We start from the raw sequence: 7,874 nt of genomic DNA on the forward strand, positions 1-7,874 counted from the left end.
AAATCAACCCATCTTTCTTGGTTTGGGCAGTGCCTTTAAATTCCTAATTGAGTTCTTACAGCCATGTACTATGCTACTATGCCTGACCAATCAAAGCTCCCATCTCTAACGAGTTTAGATATATCTCAAACTCTGAAAAAGGGTTCAGTAGCTACCTCGGAAATAGGTGAAGGCAATAAAGTTCAACAAAAAATCTACAAATAAATCTCCTTAATTTATCTACCTGAAACAACTCTTGATATACTTGACATGAATGTCACAGATATTTCAAAAGTAAAATATAGACAATACATTGCAAGATTCCTTATCAGAAAGCTAATATCCCACACTAAAATAATGGAGCAATTTTTACACCTAAGTAATGAAAGTGGGCAGTGAGAACACCTACAAGTCAAGAATATTTTTTCTATCAGACAACCTCTGATTAAGGTAGAGATTACACTAGTTTCTGGCTTCACTTACTATATCTAAGTATAAGTGTAATATGAAGGTATGTTTTTACAGTTATTTGGGTCTATAATTTATATCCTCTTCCATGAAGGATTAATGCATCAGAAGAAAATGAAAATATTTTAATGGTGATGTAGGTTGTTTGAAATATAATGATTTTTCTGAGTTGCCAAATTCCTTATTCCATATGTTGCTGTTATAAAAGCACATATAATGTGAATTAGAGAAATAAAAGGAGGGTTGTATTCACTTAAGGACTTCTAACTGTTACCATTTAAAAGGGCCATGAGGTACATGTGGGTACAACTCATTCTTTTTCAACCAGTGCATTTAGCAGTTTATTCATCTTGGGGAGAGTTTATTTGTTATTTTGCAGACTGGACTGCTCTGGAACTTTGCTGGTTGCTGCTCTCAGTAGAGTCTGATTTCCTGCTGTCTCTCTTTATCACCTCTCTCCTTTTGTAGATTTCCCTGCCATTCTCCTGCTTGTATCTCTGAACAGTGGGCATGCTTTTCATTTTAAAAATTACTCCTACTGTGAGCTCACTTAATGGGATTGAACATTCATGATTTTTCTCTTCAGTGGGTCTTTCCACTTTTGAAGAAAGAGTTCAGGGCTAGTCACTATCTTCTGACCCTTGCTGCTTCGCTCCAAAATGAACTTCATTTACACTTTGCTCCAGTGCTGCCTCCTTGTTTCATCGGTTTTGAGAAATGCCAATGTTTCCAATAGGCTGTACATGCAGATACTTATTTCACCTTTTAATTCTGACTCTCCATCCAAGAGATCCCACACACACACACACAGTTCATGCAAATACCTGCTGGGCCTGTTAGCCAGCAACGCTGAGACATCACATCAGTGGTCCTGTGCAGTGAAGTATTTCCAAGCTTAGGACTGCCATGGAGACAATGATGTAACTAGTTTGGGGGTTTCTCACTGCAGCACCTGGGTGCTCCCTCTGCAAAGGAGCTTGCTTCTGACAGCCTCTACAGTGGCACTTCTGGACAGGTGTTGCATTGTAGCCCCTCTGTACAAATTTACTTTGATATTCCAAAGAAACATGCACTGCTGGTCTTAAGAAGCAGTATCACTTCTCAAATTACAATTTGTGGTCGCACTTCATTGCACTATATCAGGCAGTTATAACTGGCAAAACTGCTACTGTTTTTTCTGCTTACTGGACTACCACTCAGTGCCACACTGGTGGTAACTACAACCTGGTAAAGCACCTTAGTCATCTGTGACTAATCACTGTGATTAGGCAGGTTTCATTTCTGAGTATTGAGAGTCTGAACTGTTATGTCCAAGTCCTAAATAGGAAATTAAAATTAACAGTAGCAGTAAGTACTCTCTGTGGGCTTAGGGTGCAAAATTATGATATTTTGGGGTTTATATGCCAATTACATTAGAAGTAATATTGGTGTAGTGGCACTATTTTTGAAACCTTCTACTAGAAGGGCTTGGGACTACAGACTCCACTGTCAGGCTTTTACAGGAGAAAGTAACTACAAATGTAAATGTCTGAGTTGTACTGGGGAGAAGATCAGAAGAAGAAAAGCCTCTACTCCTCATTGCATTCTCAGCTGCTGACTTTAAGCAGCACCCATGCTAAGGAATCGCTCCCTGGGGTTCCATGGCATGTGGAAGCAATAAAGATGCCTGAGGATACACTCTTCTGAGAAACAGCAAGAAGGCCTTTGAGACCAAAAATATAATGAGCTGAACTCACCTTTGTGACACTGGTACCACTTCCTTGGATCTCAACAGGTTGCACAAAGTAACAGGAAGCGAAGTGTTGCACTTTGCATGTTAGCACTGAAATTTGTTGCTCCAAAAGGAACCTATGGGAAGTGATGATTACAAGGTACAATGCTTATTTCAAAAATAGAGGGCCTTTTGAAATCTAGGCAAGAGATTACAACAAATGAGAGCAATATCTAGATGCAATAGCTACAGAAAGGTAAAGAAAAGCTAAAGATGTGATAAAAGAGAGATGTACAGTAGAAAGCTGACTGCTAGCATAGTGCCACATGAGAAAGCTAAGAATACTTTACTGCACAATTAAAGTTACAAAGGTTAAGGAAAAAGGAGCATAGTGTTCTTCCAGTCAAAGCTCAAGATGGTGCACATGATCCGAAATTATACCACTCCTTATAAATAAGATTTAATGGAGATTTTTAATAGGTCTGCTCTGGAACATTCTGCTAAAATAAGCACAGAAAAATCAAGTTGTCCTGGTTTGCTTTTTTTCAGGGGTGCTCTTGTCTTTTTACAGAAAAGTGCTCCTTGTCCTTCCATAAATTGTTATTGTCTGTCATTGGCTACTGCTGGTTAAAAAGCAGAGTGTTTCTCTTAAGTGCTTTTTGTTCACAGAGCACCTTGAACCTAAAAGAAATGGAGGCCTTTAGAAAGGTAATGGAAGTTTTAGAAGCTCAACACCTGTGAAATGAAGTCTCTGGTTTTCTAGTATCTCTCCACTCCCTTTTAAGCACATAATGTTGAATGGCCCACAGTAATGTACACACACAGCACCCTGGCTCAGCAATGATTCTTGGCTTTTGTTTCTGATGTTTGTGATATAGCGCTTTATTTTTGTTTCAGAAAGCTGAGAGGCAAGAGTGAGACTTTCTGTAACAACACAATAAAGACAGGAACGTGAAAAGCTGTACAACAGATTCAAAATAGGCAGTCACCTGATGCCTGTTCCATTCCTGGATTTATGCTAAAATATGAGGGAGAGTGCCAGTGAATACATAAAATCTATGAGGCTGTCTGTCAGGTGGGAATCAGTCAGGAAGCCTGGAGCAAGGATACCCATAATTATGCCGTCAAAAGGCTTGCAATAAGCAGCAGAATATTTTATTTGCCATGAATCCTACAAAAAGTCTTTTATAACATCTGTGTCAGCAGATTCCAGGTCCCAAGAGGTACCACTTTTTGAAAGCAGCAGAGAACTCAGTAAGTGGTGTTTGCCAAGTACATTCTGTGGAAAACCTCACTGGTTTAATGAAGTTATAGGTGGCAGAGGACATCTCAGTTTTGCCTGTGTTTGAGGCATTGTTTCTCAAGGTGAGTTAGACTTTGGTGTTGATTGATGCTCATTTAATTTTCATTGTTAGTGATTCCTATGAGCTATTACTTGTGTTTCAATAGCAACTAAACCATTTGGACAGACCCCTCTCACCCCAGTGCTCTTCAGTGTGCAAACACCTAAGAAAAGTCACCTCCCAGGTGACACAGAAGTCCTGGGGAAGGACATGCTGGTGGGCCACGGTCATTTCCACCAGCTGGCATATGCATCAGCAGAGACCTGCACCAAAAGTTCCACACAGGGATGCTGTCGTTATTTACAAGCTAAGCCTTCTCCCATGAGCTGCAACACCATGGCATAACTTCATAACCTCTGGGTGCAAGTTGTCTCACATCTGACAAGTGTATATCCCCATCCTTCTGTGTGTCCAGCTTAGGAACTAGCCCAAAGGAAGCCAGTATTTCAAAATTAGCCATACCTGCTGATGCTTTACCAGAGTGGAGCACTCTAACATAACCACCATAAAATAGTCAGAAAGTCTAGTTACCAATGTTATTTACTGGAATATTGGTTTTGGTGCACAAGACAAGTTTGCTGCTCCTTCTCTACCTGATATTACACATCCGTATTTGTAAATAGGGACCATTCTCTGGCCCTAACGTCCACTAGCACAGCATCGCTCTCATCTGTATGGTTAAATTTCTTTGCAAAACAGCAGGTCACATCTGACCTGCAGACAAGCATGTCCCTAGGCTGTGCTAACCCCTAGGTTGTGCCTGAAACCCGGGAGGGATGCCAGCTGGCACAGGTCAAAAGAACGTCAGGGACCTTGCTATGTAAGTTCCAGTATGGATAATCCCAGGCCAACACACAGAACCTGGCTGGGTTCACTGCCATAGACAAAGCCATATAATATCAGCAGCTTAAAAGTCTGAACTTATCGTTTTGGTGACTGTAAATAGAAGTATCCCACCCTATCTTGATGAAGTTGGAAAACACAGCTTATCATTTGTATTCAGACTACTCATATCTCTTAATTTATTTCTCCTGCCTTGATAAACCACTCTGAGGTCAATAGTATTTAATTCAGCTAAATTGTGTCATAAAACGTCTCTTATGACAATTTGTAGTTATGATGCAATTATCTTAATTTTGCCTCTGATGAGTCTCATCAATTGAGGTTTTGATTGACTGTATCCGAGCCTAATGAGAAAAAAAACAAACATGGTCATGCCTTGCTGAAGCTTTTTTTACTGTCTGTTTCATATGGTGCCTGCTCTACTGGATCTCTGCAAGTGGTACGTGAAGCAAAAGATTCAGCTTGTCAGCCTGCTTCACAGATCCACTGAAAATAAACACATCAGACATTGAGCTGAGCTAATGGCACACTTGTTTCTGGTTGCTCATTTTTGTTTCGGGTTAATGTCATGCCCCTGCATGTACCATCTGGAGAGGGGAAAAAGATTTAATCAAAAATAAAAATAGCTGGTTTAGGTTTAAGTTTTTCTTTTGTACTATGAAGTGCAGGAAGGGAAAATGAAAGGGTGTCATTTGCTGTGACCACTGAGTAGAATAAGAGCTGTGAATGCCAGCAGGTCTGCTTCTCACCCACAATTAAAGGTCTGCTTCTCACCCACGAATCCAGTGCTTCATTTGTTTGGTGGAAAAAGCTCTGCACACCTTTCCACTGAACCTTAGCAATGCTTCTCAGCATAAACAATAGCTCATATTGTTGAGGAGGCTTATCGAGAAAGTTATGTCAGTAATGATGGGGATTTTCAGCTGGCATTCTCCAGGATTTGTGAAGTATTTGCTGCCCATAAGTGTGCTGATAAGCTGCTCGCTGATTAGAATATTCTATCTGCAGTGCAATCGGGCTCCTGTTTCCCTGACATGTCTCCTCTGCGTCTTAAAAATACCACAAGCATATCAAAAGCTTATCACAAGAAGCTATATGAATTCAGAACATGATTCTTTCTCAAGATCGCTGAGGTTAGATGTCAGCATAGACTGAAAAAACAAGGCACTAGCAAAAGGTGAACATAACAAGCATATCTCATAATCTTTCAGTGTTAGAGCCCTCATTCTCTCATTCCTGTGGTTTTTGAATATTTGTAGCCTTCACTATGCTGGTGTCTGCTTTTGACTGCAGGCTCCTCAGGGCAAGTGTACCTTTGTGTCAGTAATACACTCTACCCACTAATGGCACTGCACGAGCAGTAATGAGTGAGCCCATCACAAGCAGCTGCAAATCCAGCTATCAGCAATAGCCTGGATACTCTGCCCCATATCTAGATGCTTAAAACAAGATCACTTGATAGTGCATTGGAATAATTACACAGGGGACCTGCATGTTTAACAAGTCTAATGCAAATTCAACAATAGTTGTACAGGAGAATTTCCCATCTTCATGATAGTGTCTAATGACAGAAGAGCCATAGAAAACTGCCGTGATGACTCCCACACAGAAAGCTGATTTGCCTAAAACTATCAGCACTGCTTGGTTTCACTTGAACAAAAGGATGTGCACACCAACACACCTTTGGCCCTTGTCAATGGTGATTTCAGTTTCAAAGATAAAATATCATCAGTGTTGAAGCCCTCGTCTCAGGAGCTAATAGCTGCTTGTTGTTAGGGCTTTCATTCTTTTTTTTTTTTTCCTAAACACTCTTCTAAAAATGGTATAATTTTCCTTCAGAACCGTAATATCTTTGTAGTGTCTATTAACTGAGTTTTCCTGTGTTGTCTTAACAGCAAATTTCTTCTTGAAGAAATCTAGTTAGAGTACATTGAAAACATTCATTTCAACAATATGTATGTTTAAAAACCCTGCATTTGCCATGTGTGTACACAGAAACACAGATTGACTAAGGCAGACATCTATGTTTCTGTTTTATCTGCTGTCTTTTATCTGCCGTATTTATATTTTAAATAATTTATGCAGATTTTGATATATCCAAATTCTCTGAAGCCTAGAGGGTGAAACTTTCCCTCACTTTCTACTTCTGAGGGTACTGAAGTCCTATCTCAGGAATGCAGAATAGACATGGGGTTATGCTGTAACTCAGATAACCTCAGATCCGTTCCCTCTTTGTCTTTTCCTTCAAGCAGAGGGACCTTGGGCCAGTCCAGGGAGCAGCGAAGAGAATTTCCCGTGCCAGACCTGCAGGAATAGCCCCTATGTTGCAACAATATGGAGCGAATTCCCTTCTCTTTCCATCCCTTGTGCAGAGCCCTGGTGAGTGAGCTGCCCTGCCTGCCCCCTCCAGCCAGGATATGAGAAACACACAGAGGAACAGACACCCTGATATGAGAGGCCCACAACCACAGGAAGGGTCTATTTCTTTTTCAGTATAAGCAAAAATTTCTTTTGTATTTTTGTCAAGGAAACTTTCCTAATGCTCTTGCGTCCAAACGTGCACCAGCTGTACCAGGATCAAGGCCTCTTCGCAGCAGGCAGCTCCAGTGAGCCAACGGGTGCCCCACTTGACTCCCTACACTCACCACACTCACATAGTCACACAAGGTTTCCTTACTGGCTCAACTCCAGCTTTCCCATAGCAGAGTCTCAGACATCTGGATCCTTAAAATAATTTAATCATGGCGTAACAATAGAATAACAGTTTGAGCTGGTGCCTCCAAGGACAGACCCCAAACAAAGGAAGCCCTGGGTTTTTATACCCTCACAGTCCATGTGTGCAGTATTTTGAGGTCTGCCTGCTGCCATACCTCTGAGTGTCTGGTCACCTGGCTGGGCCACAGGTCCCCGTGCACTTCACTGTGCAAAGGCTTGGTGCCAGTTCACAGCCACTTGCCTCGGGCTCCCACCACCCAGACCTCAGACTGCAGCTCCCACTAGAGCTGCACACAGAGCTACCTGCACTAAATGTACTCTTCAATAGTTTTTTTCCTCAGACTACTCAAGCCAAAATTTCTATGAATTGTAATATGAATTTCTGTTGTATAAAATATTAAGGCTCTCACCCATCACTGTTTGTTTGTCCATTAAGCCATTTGTCCACTTGTGCAGGAAAAACATTTAACATGTCATCTCAAACCTACTTTTAAGTTATTGGTTCTGGTTTTGAAACCATTTTAAATAAGCTCCGTTCTAGTGTCGCCTTTTTTGAAGTTTTTTTCTGTGAAAAATTTGTTTCATTTAGCTAATAAGATCTTAGAGCTCCAGGTATTTTTTAGTGTATTTATTAATGGCAAGCACCTGTACCTGCAACAGAGCTATAGTGAACAACAGCATCAATGTACTCTGAAGCAATTTAGTACAGCCAAGGTGGGGTGAGGGAGAACATGTCATCTCTGATTGATATGTAGACTTTTTCTGTGGGAATAAAACTAGAACACCTTGACTGCATAAGGAACTTAATACACTCA

The 7,874-nt window shown here is 40.9% G+C and overlaps 1 long non-coding RNA gene across 1 annotated transcript; it reads left to right on the forward strand.

Moving 5' to 3' along the window:
- The first annotated feature begins 3,149 nt into the window (after positions 1-3,149).
- Positions 3,150-6,808, forward strand: LOC120324253. The gene is made up of 3 exons (XR_005565425.1): positions 3,150-3,233; positions 3,365-3,523; positions 6,597-6,808. It is a non-coding gene; the product is annotated as an uncharacterized LOC120324253 (long non-coding RNA).
- The last annotated feature ends 1,066 nt before the right edge of the window (positions 6,809-7,874 follow it).

Source organism: Pipra filicauda, unplaced genomic scaffold (assembly GCF_003945595.2).
Source record: "Pipra filicauda isolate LSUMZ 115617 unplaced genomic scaffold, ASM394559v2 scaffold475_size475193_pilon, whole genome shotgun sequence".
Lineage (NCBI taxonomy): Eukaryota > Metazoa > Chordata > Aves > Passeriformes > Pipridae > Pipra > Pipra filicauda.